The sequence below is a fragment of the Castor canadensis genome, chromosome 14, assembly GCF_047511655.1.
Source record: "Castor canadensis chromosome 14, mCasCan1.hap1v2, whole genome shotgun sequence".
NCBI classification, from domain to species: domain Eukaryota; kingdom Metazoa; phylum Chordata; class Mammalia; order Rodentia; family Castoridae; genus Castor; species Castor canadensis.
In genome coordinates, this window is record NC_133399.1 from 98,769,928 (window position 1) to 98,790,357 (window position 20,430).

The following is a 20,430-nucleotide window of genomic DNA, read 5'->3' on the forward strand; positions in this document are numbered from 1 at the left end:
TTAGTGAATGCTTGCACCTGAAAAATAAATATGACGGAAAACTTAAACACAAAGGAATAAACAAAGTTTTGTTTGTATATAAAAGGATGGAAATATTTGGAAGACTGAAGCAGAGAAGAAACAATATATAATTTCGTTAGCATGATAACTCCTTCCTATCCAGAGGTACTTCCACTTGAATACAGAGCTGTGTTTTATGCCAGTGAAAACTTTGAAACAATCTAGAAACACATAAGTAGAAATAAGGTAAAGCAGGAGAAGTCCCTTCAGATAACTTTCTTACACACATGACTGAATCAATGATCCTTGGAAAATTATCAAGAGTGATCACAGTCCTCTAAAAATCAACTCTATTAAAAGGATGACCAAAAATAGTGCATTGTGCTTTTAATGAGTAATGGAAACAAACTTTATTTTAAAAATGTAATCATTTAAATGTTAAATTTAGGGGATAGCAGAGTGGTTCAAGTGGTAGGCGCCTTGCCTAGGAAGCATGAGGCCCTGAGTATAAACCCCAGTACTGCAAAAATAATAAAAATAAAAACAATATATAAAATTTAAATGAATTTAAAGATTTCAGCGACCTGTCTGGGGTTTTAGTTTTCTTTCTTTATGATCTCCACTCGGCTGTAAAATGGCTTTGAGTTACCAGAGCTTCTGTATCCCTGTTTTCCTTTTCCCTCAGGATCTTGAGGTGTACATGGTCTACTATCTTATTTCAGGCTGTTTTTGAAAAAGTTCAGTATTTTCACAATGGTCTTTTGTTCTTTGGAAGAAAGTATAAAATGTAATTTTGAGGGCTTATTGATGGTTTCCAGGAAAAAAATTCCCCTGAGCAGGAAGGAGGAAAAAAAAGGAAAAAGGAAAAGAAGAGGAGGAAGAGAAACTGTGCAGATGTGAGAAGGAGGCAAATAACTGCAGTCTCCACACAAAATCTGCAGGGTAAATGAGCCATTCAACTGTGCAAAAGCCTGGAGGGGACACACTGGAGCACCAGGAAAGCTTCTGGGGTGACTTCCTGAGCATCCCTCACGGATGTGGCAAGTAGGAATGATTGGGCACCTTGTAATGGATACCAAGAGTTCATAAATAAAAGATGCAGTGCCAGTGCCCCAAGTGTTTTCCTCATTGGCTCCTCACTAGAGTTCTCTCACAAGAGGTCCATGACATAGAGTAGCACAAATCCCATTTTCATTCTGAGTTCATCTGAGCTCAAAGGAAGGGCTGTTCAAGGTTTTCGCATGGCCCCCTAAGTACCCTTTTACATTTTGGTTTATTCTAGTAGTTAGAACACAATAAAAGTCACCAAAAGTCACTTCCTTCTTTTATTAGCGTAACATCCATATATGATTACTGGCAGGAGGGAAGGAACCAAGAGAAGGAGAGTAGAACAATTAATGAAATGAATCCCAAAGAAGATAGGAAAGGAGAAAGATTTTTTAAAAATTGGTTTTTACCACATTAACAGAAGCAAAGACAAAAACCACTTGATCATCTCAATAGATGCAGAAAAAGCCTTTGATAAGATCCAACATCATTTCATGATAAAAGCTCTAAGAAAACTAGGAATAGAAGGAAAGTTCCTCAACATTATAAAAGCTATATATGACAAACCTACAGCCAGCATTATACTTAACGGAGAAAAATTAAAACCATTCCCTCTAAAATCAGGAACCAGACAAGGATGCCCACTATCTCCACTCCTATTCAACATAGTACTGGAATTCCTAGCCAGAGCAATTAGGCAAGAAGAAGGAATAAAAGGAATACAAATAGGTAAAGAAACTGTCAAAATATCCCTATTTGCAGACGACATGATCCTATACCTTAAAGACCCAAAAAACTCTACTCAGAAGCTTCTAGACATCAATAGCTATAGCAAGGTAGCAGGATATAAAATCAACATAGAAAAATCATTAGCATTTCTATACACTAACAATGAGCAAACTGAAAAAGAATGTATGAAAACAATTCCATTTACAATAGCCTCAAAAAAAATCAAATACCTAGGTGTAAACCTAACAAAAGATGTGAAAGACCTCTACAAGGAAAACTATACACTTCTGAAGAAAGAGATTGAGGAAGACTATAGAAAGTGGAGAGATCTCCCATGCTCATGGATTGGTAGAATCAACATAGTAAAAATGTCGATACTCCCAAAAGTAATCTACATGTTTAATGCAATTCCCATCAAAATTCCAATGACATTCATCAAAGAGATTGAAAAATCTACTGTTAAATTTATATGGAAACACAAGAGGCCACGAATAGCCAAGGCAATACTCAGTCAAAAGAACAATGCAGGAGGTATCACAATACCTGACTTCAAACTATATTACAAAGCAATAATAATAAAAACAGCATGGTACTGGCACAAAAACAGACATGAAGACCAGTGGAACAGAATAGAGGATCCAGATATGAAGCCACACAACTATAAGCAACTTATCTTTGACAAAGGAGCTAAAAATATACGATGGAGAAATAGCAGCCTCTTCAACAAAAACTGCTGGGAAAACTGGTTAGCAGTCTGCAAAAAACTGAAACTCGGTCCATGTATATCACCCTATACCAAGATTAACTCAAAATGGATCAAGGATCTTAATATCAGACCCCAAACTCTTAAGTTGATACAAGAAAGAGTAGGAAATACTCTGGAGTTAGTAGGTATAGGTAAGAACTTTCTCAATGAAACCCCAGCAGCACAGCAACTAAGAGATAGCATAGATAAATGGGACCTCATAAAACTAAAAAGCTTCTGTTCATCAAAAGAAATGGTCTCTAAACTGAAGAGAACACCCACAGAGTGGGAGAAAATATTTGCCAACTATACATCAGACAAAGGACTGATAACCAGAATATACAGGGAACTTAAAAAACTAAATTCTCCCAAAACTAATGAACCAATAAAGAAATGGGCAGGTGAACTAAACAGAACTTTCTCAAAAGAAGAAATTCAAATGGCCAGAAAACACATGAAAAAATGCTCACCATCTCTAGCAATAAAGGAAATGCAAATTAAAACCACACTAAGATTCCACCTCACCCCTGTTAGAATAGCCATCGTCAGCAACACCACCAACAACAGGTGTTGGCGAGGATGCGGGGAAAAAGGAACCCTCTTACACTGTTGGTGGGAATGTAGACTAGTACAACCACTCTGGAAAAAAATTTGGAGGCTACTTAAAAAGCTGGACATCGATCTACCATTTGATCCAGCAATACCACTCTTGGGGATATACCCAAAAGACTGTTACTCCAGAGGCACCTGCACATCCATGTTTATTGCGGCACTATTCACAATAGCCAAGTTATGGAAACAGCCAAGATGCCCCAGCACTGACGAATGGATTAAGAAAATGTGGTATCTATACACAATGGAATTTTATGCAGCCATGAAGAAGAACGAAATGTTATCATTCGCTGGTAAATGGATGGAATTGGAGAACATCATTCTGAGTGAGGTTAGCCTGACTCAAAAGACCAAAAATCGTATGTTCTCCCTCATATGTGGACATTAGATCAAGGGCAAACACAACAAGGGGATTGGACTATGAGCACATGATAAAAGCGAGAGCACACAAGGGAGGGGTGAGGATAGGTAAGACACCTAAAAAACTAGCTAGCATTTGTTGCCCTTAATGCAGAGAAACTAAAGCAGATACCTTAAAGCAACTGAGGCCAATAGGAAAAGGGGACCAGGAACTAGAGAAAAGGTTAGATCAGAAAGAATTAACCTAGAAGGTAACACCCACGCACAGGAAATCAATGTGAGTCAATGCCCTGTATAGCTATCCTTATCTCAACCAGCAAAACCCCTTGTTCCTTCCTATTATTGCTTATACTCTCTCTACAACAAAATTAGAGATAAGGGCAAAATAGTTTCTGCTGGGTATTGAGGGGGGGAGCGGGAGGGGGTGGAGTGGGTGGTAAGGGAGGGGGTGGGGGCAGGGGGGAGAAATGAACCAATCCTTGTATGCACATATGAATAATAAAAGAAAAATGAAAAAAAAAATAAAAATTGGTTTTTAGAAAGAATGTAGGATTCCTTTCCCCTAAGACAAGGTGAAGACAAGAATGAATGAATACATGGTAATGCTGGAAGTAGAGCAGAACCAAATTGAGGCATAAAGATCCCACATAACTTATTTTCTGTATAATGTCAGAAGACACAGTACCTGCCAAGAGCTGATGCAGCCTGTGGGATGGGATGGGGGTGGGAGGAAACTGGGTTTTCATTGAGAAGGCAAGGGATAGTCTCCAGGGACCAAAACCTAGAAGAGAAGTACAACTCTTAATGATCTAAAGCATCTTCCTCTGATCACCACAGCTCCCAGTCAACCAGCACTTCACAATTAGCAGTGTTGATGCTCATATTCCTTGATATCACTTTTGTCTGAGGGAGAAAACACAGAAGATTGGGACCTCAGGTCTGAACATGGGATGTGGTCATCTCAACAGCTCTCACGGGGATGAAAGATCACCCAAGATCACCTTCAGTCTTGGACTCCATCAGAACTGTTGAGAAACTCCGCCATAACCCTCCTAAAAGTCCCTGAGCTGCGTGCTTGGCTCAGAAGGGAGAAGCACAGTGTTCCCTCAGGGCTGCCTGTGCTTCCCTCTTAGGCCTGCACTTCTGGCAAGACAAGAGGGAAATGGTGCCAAGCTAAATTGAGAACTCCACAAAATAAACAAGACTCAGGAGAGCTCCAGGTAATGTAGACTGCTCTCTGGCTGCTTCCCACACAGTCCAGAAAACAATAATCTCTAAGAAACTAGTTTTTATTAGAAGTGGAAAAATAGCTTACCATGTAGACACCAACCCAACAAGTCTAACAATCCTTTATAAAATAGGAGGTCTACAATGTGTGCTATCACAAAACATTTGAGTCTACAAATAATAGCACAACACTGTTTTCAATAGAAAGGCCTCTACCAATTAAAGAGTGATGCTTCAAAGCCTGGACAGCCAGGTGACCCATCTATACTCTCCAGGTGAGAAGTCACAATTAAGCTAGTCATTCTCTTGTGAAAATACATTAAGAAGGGAAAATGTTTATTAATTCTTGTATAACCAACATAAGCTAATACAGAGCAAGATGTGAAGAAACTCAAACTCTCAGCTATCGTTTGGTACTGAATGAGCTAGACTTTTGGTCTACTACTTCTAACTCTAAGACTCACTGAGGCCTTGCTTAAGATCAAAAATTATCTAAGGTATATATTGTATACACATAGTAATCTGTCTGAACCAGAAAACTTATTGCTTTAGCTGTCAAGTTTTTTATTACCTCCTTACTTCAATTACTTCCACTCTATTAGTTAATTTGATACATATTATCTGCAATTTAAAGTTATCTGGCCTTACACTCTACTACTATAACATATGATGCCTCAATTTACCAGCTAACATTTATTTAATGGACGTGATATTTTAATAGTTCCCTTAAATTTAAACTAGGTTTCATTCAGTAGTACAAATGAAAACAACATCACTATGGTTTTAATTTGTCCCCCAAAATTAAAGTGTTGAAAACATGGGTGCCAATATAGCAGTGTTGGGATATGGGACATTTATGGGCTCAATTTATGGACTAATGGTTTAATGGGTCTTCATGGTAGTTGCTTTGTTATAAAAGTGAGCTCTCTCAGGCATGCTTGCTCTGTCTCTCCATATGACGCCCTCCACCATGCGTGACACCACAGAAGGCCTTCACCAGATACCAGCGGGATGCTTTGGGACTTCCCAGCTTCCAAAAGTATAAGAAACAAATTTATTTTATTTTAAAATTGTGCAGTCTCAGACATTTAGTTACAGCAGCAGAACAAGGATTAAGATGACTACCAAAAACAAACATACTAACATACTCTAGGAATAAAATTGGAGCTAGGCTCAGAGCTTCATTATTTGTCATAAGACTTGTTCTCAACGGAAATGCCAAGAAGCCATTGGCTAGAAATTATTCTGTGAATCAAAGTGAAATCCCTTTTAAGATTAACAGGTCAATTGAATTTATCTGAAAAATGTTGGGACTTGAAAGAAGTTTTGAAAAGCCCAATTTATATTATTTGATATTTCCAATGGCCAAAGTATAGCCACTAGCTAGAATCTCCAATAACTTTATTCTACATATTAAAAATAATACCTAACTCTTGTTCCTTGACAGAAATAGAAACCGATAATGAAACTACTGGGTTACATGCTTTAGGTACAGAAGACATAACTGAGCTGGCTTGTGAGCATAGATATGGTATTAAATTACTGAACCAGTAAGGTTTAACTACTGTTATAATTTGATTATAAAAATTGGTGTTTGACTCACCATTAAGAAAGTTAATGAAGATTTCCTCTGAAAGCTTTTAGAGACTTGAGCACATTTTGTCATACTCAGTGGGTGTTTCTTCTTTCTCTTTTGTGGTTTTTATTTTTAGTAGGATATTAGGATGCAACTTGTTTTGCTTTGCCTTAAAGACTGAGAAATAGGTTCCAGGTACTGTCAAATTGCAAAGACCACACAGGAAAGGAATGTAAGAGCTGGAAATATTTCTTACAAACTGGAATCCAGCAGCCAAATGGAGCTGTAAAAGGATCAAATGTGAAGAGGAAAAGAGAGAGGGGATTTGTTTGGATGGCGTTGTGGTGTGCTCAGTTTCCGCTCCACCACCCTCTCCCTGCCCTGGGAGAAGAGAGGATGCTTCCATAAACCCAGTGCCAGAGGAGCTTCAGTAGAATTGTCACTGGTGGATGGTCTCTGCAGACTCTGGACAGAAGATTCCTAGGCACTTGTGTCCTGTGGGAGAGTGATTCAGGCAGGACAAGAAAATGTAGTAAAAGTCATAGTGAAGTTTATTGAAAGTGAGGTGAAGGCATCACAAGAGAAAGCATCCAACCAGATGGTACAGAAGCCTCCATCTCTCTTTTAAAGGGACTTCGTGTACTGAAAGGGCAAAGGTGGGAAAAACTGGGTGGTCTTTGCAGAATGGGCTGGGATGATTGGCAAGTTGTTGTATGACAGGGTCTTCTCATATAACATGGGACATTCTGTGATGTCCTTACGCTCTCAGGAATTTTAATTGCATGTATAAGGTGTGACCAATATTGATGCTTTAAGCAGAGGGCTTTTACCTGAGAGGTAATCAAGGGAGGAATTCCCCCAAGATTTCCTGTCTTTGGAGAAACAACTGCAAACGATTTACAGTTGAAAGACTCTACAACTGCTAAGATTTAACTATGGAAAAGAAATTTACAACTGCACAGGATGGCATTGAGCCAAAACAAGGAGTTAGCATGACATGTACTGAGAAAATTCTCATGGTGCCAGAGAATCTTATGATTTTTTTCTTTCCCTGTTACTAGCCTCCCTCAGAACCATATCAAGAACTCAATACAAACATATTAAGGCAGCCTAAGTGGCAGCAGAAAGGACTGTGTTGGGAGTACACTATGTTGGAATTGATAACCCTCTGGTGCCAAAAACAGACACACAAGAGACAGAAAATCTTGACAAGGCAATTTTCTCTTGATCGAGAGGGTACAAGCATGTGCTCACTCCTGCTAAGCAAGCACGCAAGCACAAAATGGCTGACAGTGGCTCCTCCTTATATCCCTGACCCAGTCATACCTGCCCCTCACTTGGGATTTGTCCAGGTCAGAGGTTCACAATCTCCCTGGATTGGTTAAAAGGCTTGGGGGATGGGTTAGAGCATGCAGTTTGGCGGACAATGGAGTTGTACAGGAAGCAAGGACCCTTTAAACATGCAAGTCACCTAAGATGGTGAACTGAGGAATTTTTAAATAATCTAAGAGGGTAACAAATACTTTGATAGAAAAGATAATTTTTCTTACAATTACCTTCCACCAACGGCTGGGCACAGGTGTACACTGTGCCCAGTGTACAGTGAACCAGTGGACAGCCCACAGTTAGGAGCTGGATAGGGTCATTTATAAAAGGGGGTTTCCCCTAAGGCCCTAACTTCAGCAGAAAGAATCCAAAGTAGACCTCAAAGTAGCTGAAGAAAGAGGTTGAAAAGGGCCACCAGGAAAGTCAATATCCACCTTAATGGAATTCAATGGGGGGAATCCAGAGGAGATTCTCTGAAAACAAATGAAAATCCCCTCAGCCATCCAAAGAAGACTCAGCTGTGGGAACCCACCATACTCAGAGGCAGCTACAACAGATTAGCTTGGAAATGAAGCCTTAGGAGCTATGCTATGCCTCCCCTCTCCTTCCTGGGTAGAATCAGCCTAGCTATTTATGGGTAGTGGGTAGCCGGGGGTCTGGGTAGAGATCAAGCAGGAGAGCAAGATGGGGACAGAGAATAAAAATATACTAATCCTGTCTTTTTATTTTTATAGCTCTTATGCTTTGACATCTGAGGTCTTGCTGACCCTGGTGATACTGCCCCTCCCAGGGCTGGCCAGTTTCTAAAGACAGCAAATGACACATCTGTATCCACCTTTTGTATGTAAATGAATCAACCCAAAGGCCTCACCCCCACCACCTCCTCTATGGGGTTTTGGGCCACTATTCTCTTTCCCTAACCACCCCAGGGCCAGGTGCCAGAAAAATTAGAGATACCCTTAAACCACAAAATCTGCTGAAATTGTCCACTCCAATAAATCTTAAACTTGCTTACCTGCCTTCCCAGATCCATGAACATCACAGTGATGGTGCTTGCTGGCATTTACTCTTTGCTCCAGGCCTGTCCCACTTAATCCTGTGTGGTATGCCATACCTCCTGTTTCTAGGGAACCATGAGTAAAAATTTCTTCCATCCTGTCACAGCCACCATTTCTGGGTCTGCGTGTCTTACTATACCTCAGTAAAACAAAATCCTGGTGCCCTACAAATAGGAAGCCTCCATCACCCCACCCTGGGCTTCCCAGCATCAAACAGCCCTGGCAGATGGAGGCTTCTGTCTCTAAGGGAGGCTTGAGATTTTGTTTTTTCACTAGATTGGACATTTAATCACAGAAATGAGATGTGTTGAGACTAATAGTTACCAAACACTTCTTGTTCTTTAAGAGTAAGGTGGCCATGGAAACTATTGGATCTCCCTGAGTCTGCAAGGTTATGGAAGAAACAATGAGTGCAAAGAGATAGTGGGTGGAAAGAACCAAGGTACTTTGGGCTTGAATTACTTGAGTTCAGTTTACTTAATGTTCTGGTTATGTAATAAGCATGCACCAATGTATCACCATGGGGTTACTTAAGGAAGTTCTTCTGACCGACAGTGCAGTTTCAAGTGAAAATCTGTTACAGAACATTCCAGGCAAAAGACATCTTGGGAAATGGTTATTGATAGTGACTTTTTAAAAGTACAAGCTCACCATAATAATGAGATTACCAGTCTCAGTTGTTTGAAGAAATGCCTTCTATTTTTAAATATCACTTGAATTGGCAATTTCTCTGAAAATTGCCTGAAATAGCGATTCTATATTAGCAACTTAGAACCATCTTTTAACCTTCTTTTAGCAATTTAACCCTCTTTTGACAATTGCTCTTAATGAAATAACTTTGGTGGGGTGGTGCCAGGGTTTGAACTCAAGGTCTTGAGCTTGCTAGGCAGGCACTCACCACTTGAGCAATGTCTGTAGCCCTTTTTACTTTAAGCTATTTTTTTAGATAGGGTCCCTTGCTTTTTGTCCAGGGCTGACCTGGGACAGTGGTCTTTCTACCTATGCCTCCCAAGTAGCTAGGATTATAGGTATGAGCCTGGCCCTTAATGAAATAATTTAAAAGACGCACAAAATATTGACTAAGGATATTCACTGCAGGATTGTTTATAAGGCCAAAAGTTGGAAATCTCCTCAAATGTCAGTAACAGAATGCCAGTTTAATAAGTTATAGTATGCTTGTACAAAGGAAGACTGTCCTGTTTATGTAAAATGATGTTATAGATTACTGTTTCTCTACTTTTAAAAATTACTGTCCCTGTAAGGATGATTTTTAGATGTTTTCCTAATTGCCTCCCGCCTACTTCCTCTCCCCATGAAATTATAAGACCACAAATATATTTCTGTTTATATACTGTGGCCCTTTGAAGGGCTACAAAGTATTGCACTATCTTAGTTTTTTTTTACCCTACAGAGCCAATTTTTGTAAACTTGTGGATTATACAAAATCCATTGAGAATGCATGTTGCTCCTGAAGACTGACATGGAAGGATGTTTGTGATATTTGGAAAGTAAAAGGATGTAAAATATAAACTATATTTACTTTTAAAAATAGGTTATGGTAAATGTATAGAAGTTTCTATAAAAAGATATTAATAGTGATTGTAATTGGGTAGGAATCAGACCTAATATTTATTAATTTTCTATTATGTGTGGGCATTTTTTGTGTCACTTAACCATTATTCTGTGAGGTACTGGGAGACTTTGATGAGACCAGTACAGGGAAGCAAACCTAGTGTTCTACATAAATGGTTGTTTTTATTATTTTCTTATCATAGAGGTTATCTTTGAAATGCTGGGGTTTGAATTCAGGGCCTACACCTTGAGCTACTCCAGCAGCCCCCACCCTCCTTCTTTTGCGATGGGTTTTTTTTAAGACAGGATCTCACAAACTATTTGCCCAGGCTGGCTTCCAACCACAGTCCTCCTGATCTCTGCCTACTGAGTAGCAAGGATTACGAGCATGAGCCACCAGCGCCTGGCTCAGAATAGTTTTTAAATTAGTGTAGCATAGATTAAATGATGTGCCCATACAGTCTGACTGCCCAAGTTTGACTCTCTGTTCTGTTAGCTGGCTAGCCTTGGACAGGTCACTTAATATCTAACATTCAGTTTCTGTCCTTAATTAACCATGGTGACAGTAACTACACCTCTTCATTGGTGTTGTAAGGATTAAATAAATTCATCCCTCAGATTAATTCCTTGCCTGAAATATAGCACACACTCAACAAATGTTAGCTGTTATTCTTATTTAAACTTTGCCATGAAATAATATTTCCATTTTCCTGGTGAAAAGACTGAAGCTCAGAGAGCTTGAATCATAGAATAGTGATTGCCAAGGTTGAGGACATTTAGAAAGGTGAGACACTGGATCGGTATCCAGGAGTAAGGCAAAGGACCCAGCAGCGAGGTTATACAAAGAAGGTGGAAGGCACCAAGAAAAGAGTTCTTGTATTTCCTAACCTTGTCTATAGTGAACAGTGCTGGCATACATGCATATACATGTCTCACATACAAGTCTTCCGTGAGCTCCTTGTGGTACTTTCTGGAGACCATAGCAGAGCAATAAGCTTGTGCAAAGTGCCCAGCCTTGGGGTTGGATCCTACCACCAACAGGAGATAAAGTTTCATTACCTGTCAAAATTCTGTGCAAAACTTACACAGAGAGAATGAGTGCAGGCATGCAAGCTGTTTACATAATATAAAGACCTCAAAGTCACCTTCTCTTTCCACACTCCTTCATTTTCCTAGTCGACACACATCACGTTATGATGGACAATGCTTTCCTGTGCTAATCAAGGAGGCAATTTATCCATTTGCTCTTCACCCAACAGGGCCTGCAAAATTGCCTCTGGGCCCCAGTACTAAGCCAGAGTTTGGGTGGTGAGAGGAAAAGTACCTCATTCTAGCTCTGAAAGTGGCCCTTGGACCAATTAAGGGGACAGTATATAAACAGGTCACTAGAGTGCAATGGGGTACAACACTCCATGTGATAGGCATATGAGTTTTTAAAAAGCTTAATAACATTTCATTTTAGCTGCAAACCATCCCTAAAAAAAAAAAAAACACTCATCATTTTGTCTCCCACTGCCAGATATCATGGCCTCTGGGATTTGTGACGATGGCCCTGGATCATTAGCCCCGTGTCATTTTCTAGGAAGCTCTTCTCCCAGCAAACAGTGCTTTTCTCTTCCTTCAGAACTCTCAGTTGCAGAGACAAGGAATGATGTCACACTCCTCCTCTTTTATGTTCCTCTTTAAAACATTCCTCAAATGCTAGAAACTATAGAAACTATGAATTTTGGCAAAGAAATCCAAAAGACAACACTTAGAAGGTTTTAAAAGTACAGCCCAATAAATCTCTTTGTATGTGCTCCTAGAGTGACTAAAAGGGATATAAACTTGGCAGCTAAAATTTTGTTAGGTAAAAAGAAGATGATATGAGTGAAGGCTATAAACAATTTTGTCTTACAGACATTCCCTGGAACATTATGGAAAGAGTGCTTTCTATAAATGTAGAAATGTCCAACATAACTTTTTCAAAATTTTCTTCCCTCAATGCAGTGGGGAAGCACAAACTATTAACATTCAGTTCATGCAACAAATACTTCCTAAGTACCTACTCAATGCTAGGAGCTGGCACCTGAGATCCATCAGTAAAACAAAATATTCAAAACCCATGCTTTTGTTGGTCTTCCATCCTAGTTACAGGAGGAAAATAGAAACACAGCAATAGGTAAAGCCTACTTTAGAATGCAATAATTGATGATGAAAAAAATTGAGCTATTTAGGAAACAGACTAACCAAGATGGTGATAGGGATGGAGAAATTATAATTTTAAATATGGGGATTCAATTAGGGGGGCAATCAAAAAAATGTTGGAATCAAGGTGCTGGAAGGAGTGAACTGGAAAGGGAGAAGGTGAACTTTGGAAAGGGAGAAGGTGGGATACCTGGAATAAAGATAATGGAGGCTTGAAAATTAGTGGTAGTACTGTGGAGAAGAGTGGCTAAGGTAGGTTAGAGAATAGGAATTAAAGGAACGGACAGAGAACATCACAAGGATCGAATAGGCGTACATTGAAATCACAAAAATTACTAAGTCTTGAAAAGAGTGACAATGGTTCATGAGCTAAAAGCAGCCCTTAAATGAGGGGGCCTGACTGCTCTTATACAATGTTATTCACTGCATTGGTGAAGGTGGGCTGCCCTGCCTTTAACACTATAAGATGGCCAAATTCAAGATACCCAACACCGGATGGAAGGGATTGACTGCAGTTTATTATCCTCAGCTCAGGGGAGGTGAACATTACATGCCACACAGAGCAAGGCCGTGTAGGGGTTGCACTCAGGAATAGCTTGAACCAGCAGACACCGTGGGAGGCAGGTTTTATAGTAACTAGAGGGGGAGGTGCCCTTGGTTCTTAACAGAGGACATGATCGGTTGGTTTAAATAATTTCACAGATAAGCAGGGAAGTGAAGGTTGTAAGATTGAGGACCAGCTAGCCTGATTGATAAGAACTAGTTGGATGGGGAACCTTTCCCACTGGGTGGAGGGCATATCTCATGAGAGTAGGGTAACTCATGGTTAGGCCTTTAGGGCCCAATGAGACTCAGAGATGTCAAAGTAGCTGTTGAAATTTCAGGTCTTACAATATACTTGGCCCAAATTGATGACTTCAACATAAGAGGAAAGAGGCAGTGGGTGGACTGGTGGAGTGGCCCAAGTGATAGAGTGCCTGCCTCGTAAAACCTAGCAAGAGTGAGGCCCTGAGTTCAAGCCCCAATACCACTCAGAAGAAAAAAAAAAAGAGGCAGTGGGTATCATCATAGTCATTTCATGAGTATTGGATTCAAATCTGGGAGATTTTAGGCTAAGTGAGAAAGGGTGTCCACAAAATAATATGGAGAAAAGAGGACCTCTTCCCCCACACTCCCTGGAGAATTTCAAGAGAAGCAGGACTTCAGGTGTCAGTAGGACAGTGAAAGAAACATTCAGAAGAAAAGTTTGAGGCTATAGAAATTAGCTTTTTCTGGCTCAAGAGTTCCAGGGAGCATGGTGGAGGGATTCCAGAAGTTTGGAAGAAATGAGAGATGGAGAGAAAGAGAGATGGGCAGAATGTCATGGTGAATAATTACAGGAGATAATAGCATGTCAAGGGCTTCTTGTGGTGACAGATATGAATGAAGATACAGGGCATAAAGACACTGGACAAGAAGGTCTCAAGGCAGAGAGTGGTGACAAATCTGACCATGCAATGGACTGGGAAGCACAGATAGGTCCTGGTCTGCTACTGTCACTTATTTGTGAAACACTGAATTAATGTCTGAGCTTCTAAACTCATGTGTATAAAATGAGAGGGTTGGAACAGAAGACTTCTCCGGTAACTTTCAGAGCATAACATAAGATCTTGGGCAGAATATGATCCAGTGATTCCTCTCCTGGGCATATATCCAAAGGTACATAGTCAAGATACAATACACTTGCATGTCAAAGTTTAACAAAGTACTGTTCACAATAGCCAACTTATGGAAATAATCCAGGTGCCATACAACTGAAGAATGGATCAAGAAAATGTGGTATACAATGGAGCTTTACTCAGCCATAAGGAAGAATGATACCTTGTGGTTTGAAGGTAAATGGATGCAATTGGAGGACATCATGCTAAGTAAAGTAAGCCAGGTTCAGAAAGACAAAAGCCACATGTTTTCTCTCACATGTGGAAAATGGACCCAAAGATAAACATACACAAAAACCAAACATGATCATATACAAACTTATATGTAAAACATTGTAATAGTGGAGCCACTCTACAGAACTGAGGAAGGGAGAGACAGGAAAAGAGAATAACAGAGCATCAACAACAATGAAATACATAACATCTAACCAGGTAGAGAATAAAATGATATGTACTGAAAGCTGTTGAATAATGGAGGAAGGGAAGCGGTAAGGGAGCATAACAGAGGGGGTTGGTCTGACCAAAGTAAGTATACCCACAGTGGAGAAACATCTAGAAACCCCTTTGAAAACTGACGTAGGCATTAGAAATGAAAGAGAGGACTGTAACATAGGTACAGGGTGGGGGAAGGTACCTGTGGTAGGGGGAAGGTGAATGGAGGAGATGAAGGTGAGAGAATATGGTTGCTGGACTTCATATATATATATATATATATATATATATATATATATATATACAAAATAGAGCAATGAAACCTTGCAATTGCTTTAAGTGGGGTGGGAAGGGGCTGGCGAGGAGATGGTGGGGGCCATCTAACCAATGTACAATGTAAGCTTATTCAGAATTGTCACAATGAATTCCCCCCTCTACAATGAATATATTCTTAAAAAACAAAAACAAAAAAACATCTTGGGCAGAGCTTGGTGTCAATCTGAAGCCAGATTTCAGCTTCAACTTTAGGCACCAGGCCATGCTCAGTTTGAGGCAGGCTAGGAGGAGGAACAGTTTGGGGCTCATGTAGATTGCCTGGGGATAGCCCAAACCACCCACCCTCATTGGCTGAGAATCACCCATGCCCCTCCCCACTCATTCATTATTGGGTGGGAACCTCCTGGGCCTGACCTCCCATTGGGTAGTGTAGGTTTTAAAGGCTTCTGAAAAGGAAAATCATGTGCTCTGCAGGCAGACTCCACCTGCAATCACCATGCTCTCTTTTCCTGCTTCCCTTCCTTCACCTGGCAGAACAGGTGACACCTCTTTCTCAATAAAGCTATCCTACTTCACCCCATCCACATGCTCTGCTTGGATTTTTTTCCATCTGGAGCACAAAAACCAGGATCTTCTGATTACAGACTGCACCACCACTGGTAACATTTGGCGAGCCAGCCAGGAGAAACTGACCAGTGAGAACCCAGTATACTATCTCTGCCAATTTTTATTTTAATCCATCTTTCTCTGTCTTCTGGTACCACACCTCACCACCTGATGCTTCAGAGCCAAACACCACTTACAGCTTGGTGGTAGGGGATCCTTGCCCTGGGGCACTCACCCAATGCTGGGGACTCATTTTTAGCACCAGTGTGGACTGCACCCTGATTGGAAGGATGCAACATTTGCTGGCAGGATTCATGAGCTCCTGTGAGTGTCTAAGGCACAGGGTTCATGTCTGGGTTCCCTGGTCCTACACTGGGGGATGGACCATGTTAAAGCTAGTCTCCCTTTTCCTGACCCTACCTTCCCTAACCCTCAATCCCCTCCCCAAGCCCTTTCCTTTGCTGTGCCCTGGGAGACCTAACTCCCAGGTCTTTAACTCTCCCTCATGGTTAGGAAGGCCTAGATCTGGGTTTTGTGCCCCTCCCCCTCTGGTTTCCTTTCCTTTTCTCTCCTCTAACCAGTGGTTTTAGAGGGCGAATGGAGCTGCTACCAGGCTACTAGAGCCTGAGCTGCCAGCTTCTTTGCTGGCTACAGTGGGTGGGGGGAGCCTCATTAGGCCATAGCTCAGTCCCACCCCAAGACTGCCAGACACCCGGCAGCTGCTTCCAAAGCCGGCAGCTACAAGGACAGCGGTGGCTGGGGCACATGGGCTGTGTGGCACCAGCAAAGGCATGGCAATGTTAAAGTCATCACCCCTGGCTGTGGCTGCCCTGTACCCCAAGCCAGGACTGCTTCTGCCTGTGGCTGCCATGGGTCCATAGCCCTCTCCCTCCTCCTCAAAACTGCTCCCTTCCACACATTTTGGGCTGAATTTCTCCACTGCTTCTCCACCATCCTTTCTTCTTTTTCTCCATAAATGGCACTTTTAAAAAAGCAAATTGGGAAGCACACCCTGGTCAGCCCGATCCGGTAAAAGTTTTTCTTAAGAAAAAGTGTGCTGGCATCTGGAGATGGGTGGGCACACATGGCTTCCTGGGACCCTGTTGGATGGGAAAAATGCAGCATGGTGTAGGCCACGTGGCTTCCCAGCTGCCCACTAGAGGAAAATCACACCCATGGCTTGTTATGATGCCCACGCAATATTATCCAGTTGGCCACTTGGGATAATTGCAACCGTGTGCACGATGACCAAGCTCACTCAGAACACAGCCCCACACTGTCAGCAGAACCAGTTCAGAACAACTGCGAATGCTTTCTTCCAACCTGCCCATCCTGACTCTTTCAGAACCTCCTGCCTTGATCCCCAGGTGTCATGTACGCATCTCTCTTCCTCACTATACTCTACTCTTAGTGCTTAGGATTCTTAATTCTGATTCTCCACTTAATTTTCATCTCATTCACCAGCTCAGAGCCACCCTAGAAAAACCTCAATCCCTCTCACAGCCATGGCTCTATCTACCACCACATGGCCAAGAGTCACCCAGTTACAGAGTTCTTAACTCTCCCTGGCTGACACATGTTGGTTTACAAAGGTCAGGAAGCATTTTCTCTTCTCTCTCTCCCCACTAGACACCCTCTACAAAACACAGGCAGAGAGGTTTTGAAGTTGGGATGCTCTTCTCATGAATGTGCTGAGATAAGGGGGCAAGCCCTGGACAGTAGAGGCCCTGACCTCACCGGCAGCTGTAGTCCACACCCTTGTCTCTCCTTCACAAATACTCTCCTTCAACATTCTACATTCAACTTAGGCTTCAGAATTCTTCACTTAGCAGTTCTGAACAAAATTTCAAGTTCACAGGCTTTTATAGACCCACCCAGGGGTGGACCTTCCAGAAATGCCACCCTGCCACCCCCATAGTCTCTGGATCAGCTAGGATCCTGTCATGGAATTTCATTTCTTCCTTTTCAGAGAGAAAAAGAGCACCCAGAAGAGGCTGGGGAGGCTCCTTTCCTTCCCTTATCTCAGGAAAATGAAATTTCCAGGACAGAGAAGGAAGAAAAAGTCACATCTCAGGACTGAAAGAATTCTTCCTGGTCAGCTAATGGCCACAAAAGTACATCAAATCCAACCGGGTCCTACTGTCCTCACCTGACCCCGCCAGCCCACAGGCTCCTTCTCTCCTGCCCATTCAGCTCTTTGTGATGGTGGAGTTAGGCTGACACTGCGTCTGCATTCCACGCTTCTAACATGCAGCTACTCAGCCATTGTCATTCATCACAGGAAGAGCTAATGTGTATTAGCTCACAACTCAAGGTTACATGTTTTCTAATCTTTTTCCCTAATTATTTATAAACTTACTCACTTTGTGTGGTTAGCAGTTGTCTCCCAAAGGAACGGTGACATTTTCTGTTGTTAGCAACTGCTCTGCATAGTGATTGGTTAGCTGTATCTCTGGTTGACGTCCAAACTGCTGTGATTTCACAGTCAGGTATTTGTCCACTCACGGATGGGGGCAGAGTCACAGAAAAGTCAACTTAGTGGCTTGATTATAAAACTATAGGAAATCTTTATGGATAAGTAGAAAGGAAAAGGTATTTTTTTCTCTGTGCTTAAATACCCAGCTTTTTAAAAAAAGTGGCATCTTATTGCAATATTTTTACTATTTATAGTTTTCATTATAATTTATTTGTCATCAACTCAATGCTTTTGTTACAATTTCATCTCCTTAATTCTAATGACATATTTTTACATATGTCTGTATCTTTCTATCTATCGATGGTACTAGGTTTGAACTCAGGGCCTCTGTGTGGCTTGGCAGGTGTTCTACCACTTGAGCTATGCCTCCAGCCCTTTTTGCTTTTAGGTTATTTTTCATAGAGGGTCTTACTTTCACCTGGGGAAGGCCTTGACCATGATCTTCCCACTTACACTGTGTAGCTGAGATTACAGGACATGTACCACCATATCCAGCTTTTTGTCAAAATGTCTGTTTCCCTAACTTTTTGCCCAGGCTAGTCTACTACTGTGAGCCTTCTGATCTTTGCTCATGGAGTGGCTGTGATTATAAGCAGGAGTCACTGCCCTGCCTAATGATATTATTAACTTAGGGACAAAAAGCAAAATTCCTATTCCATCTTTTTATCCTTTCATTTAAAAATATTTTAATTCCTGTAATCCATCTCTTTTAAAGGAACTAGGTCTCCCAAATCAAGATGGATTTGTTTTCTAATTAAAGCTCTCATTCCTCAGTATACATTCATGAAAACTCTATATACCTAACAAGTCAATATTTCAGAATATATTGAAAGAAATACCCAATTCATAGGTTAGCAACCTGCCTAAATCTTCAAATACCATGCCACTGGCATGGTAAAGTATGTGGAGATTGGTAAGGTCGAGTATTTTTCTGATTTACCAAAGAAAAACATGCCCCCAAACAGTTTTATAAAAATACCCCAAAGCACTTCCCCCCACCACCGTGTGAGAATTCTTGTTGTTGTTTTTTATACAGTCATGGCTATAGAAAAGAGAGAATTTTTAAGGACCCAATTACTTTCTCATAAAATGTACAAGCCAGTGACTTGCTTCAGAGGAAAGTTTAAATCTAAAGCAGTACTTACCAGGCTCCCATCTGCCAGCAACTTGAAGAGGATCTTCCTTGGGTTTCAAGTTGTGTCTGAAACTTAAAATACAAAACGCATTCAGTTAAGCTGCCTGGTGTAGGTGACTGTTCATTCCAGCAGGGTGAAACCCCGGTCGCTTCTCTCTGCAAAATCTTCTGATTATTTTCCTCTGTATCTTCCTTATCTCCTGCACACCAAGTCATGAATGGAAAACAGGATCTCATTCACTTGTTAAGGAAAAGGTGTAAAATGTACATGCAATGAAACAAATTAGGAATTATTGATTGCAAAATGATTTAAAATTTCTTTAAACAGATGTAGCTAGTTCTACTAGTCCTCTGCTTGTATGTATTTGACAAGAGAGTATGCTTTTAATGCAGGAGTGATATAATTGCAGCAAAGGACACTTCTGCTGGCGAGAGATAGAGAGAGAGAGAGAGAGAGAGAGAGTTTCTAAAAGCAGCAGGAGGGTAATCGGACCCTTTGGCTGTGACAGTTAACCCAAAGCACACTACAGGAAGTACACTGATTAGCTAAAGTTAGAGAAACAGTGGCCTCTTACGGAGCCCCAGATGTCACATGGTATAGCTAGCAGCTTGCAGCTTATTTTGACAGTCATTCAAATGAAAATACACAATGAGAGAGCTGCAATAGAAAACTCGACTTAGACCTAGTCGCTTTGTTTCTATAAAGCTGAAAGGGTCTCTGCTACCACCATCTGTCCATTCTTGCCAGTTCTTTCCCTTCCTCCTCCATAGTTTAAAAATGCAAGCATATTCTAACAGTGCTCCCCTTTTGAAAAGTTACTATCGACATACGAATTTTTGTTTTCCAAATGTTTCTGGTTTCCTCTATTGTGATATCAGCAGACAATTCTGCAGTATTTATTTTGACAAGCCATAGTGAAAAAATATCTTAACAACTTAGAAAATTCCTCCATCACTCTGAGGAACAGTTTTGCGCACCTGGCACCCAAAATAGAAGTCAAGAGTGACAGACACTGTGTCATGAGAAATTAAGAATCTCACACTAGTCACCACACTCTTTCTTGTTTTGTTTTCAATACTGGGGATTGAAGCCAGTGCCTCTCAAACAAGTACCCTACCACTTGATCCATGTTCCCAGCCCTTTTATTTTTATTTATTTATTTTTTTAAATAGGGTCTTACTAACTTTGCCCAGACAGGCTTCAAACTCATGATCCTCCTGCCTCTGCCTCTTGAATGGCTGGTTTTATGTGTGTGGCCACCATACCTGGCTTCATTTACTTTCTTATATCCCTTTATACCACGAAAGTCAGCACATACCCAAAGTCTAGTAACAGCTGATCCTAAAGAGAGCCAGACAGAGAGGTGTT

The 20,430-nt window shown here is 41.1% G+C and overlaps 1 long non-coding RNA gene across 1 annotated transcript in view; it reads right to left on the minus strand.

Moving 5' to 3' along the window:
- The window catches only part of LOC109695362 (uncharacterized), a 97,084-nt gene extending 77,536 nt beyond the window's left edge, over positions 1–19,548 (minus strand). The window contains exon 1 of the long non-coding RNA XR_012441560.1: positions 19,072–19,548. This is a non-coding gene — a long non-coding RNA (uncharacterized lncRNA). The remainder of the gene's footprint in view (positions 1–19,071) is intronic.
- Between the last annotated feature and the right edge of the window lie 882 nt (positions 19,549–20,430).